The following is a 546-nucleotide window of genomic DNA, read 5'->3' on the forward strand; positions in this document are numbered from 1 at the left end:
TGATGAGCGGATAATTTGTATACTTTTTGGCATTGTTTTTAGTATGTTTTTGTTATGATCTAGTTAGTTTTTAGTATATTTTTATTAGTTTTTAGTTAAAATTCACTTTTTTGGACTTTACTATGAGTTTGTGTGTTTTTCTGTGATTTTAGGTATTTTCTGGCTGAAATTGAGGGACCTGAGCAAAAATCTGATTCAGAGACTGAAAAGGACTGCAGAAGCTGTTGGATTCTGACCCCCCTGCACTCAAAGTGGATTTTCTGGAGCTACAGAAACTCAATTGGCGCACTCTCAACGGCGTTGGTAAGTAGACATCCTGGGATTTCCAGCAATATATGATAGTCCATACTTTGCTCAAGATTTGATGGCCCAAACCGGCGCTCAAAGTCACCTCAAGAAATCCCAGCGTTAAACGTTGGAACTGGCACCCAAATGGGAGTTAAACGCCCAAACAGGCACTAAAGCTGGCGTTTAACTCCAAGAAGAGTCTCTGCACGAAAAATGCTTCATTGCTCAGCCCAAGCACACACCAAGTGGGCCCGGAAG

The sequence above is a fragment of the Arachis duranensis genome, chromosome 10 (assembly GCF_000817695.3).
Source record: "Arachis duranensis cultivar V14167 chromosome 10, aradu.V14167.gnm2.J7QH, whole genome shotgun sequence".
Lineage (NCBI taxonomy): Eukaryota > Viridiplantae > Streptophyta > Magnoliopsida > Fabales > Fabaceae > Arachis > Arachis duranensis.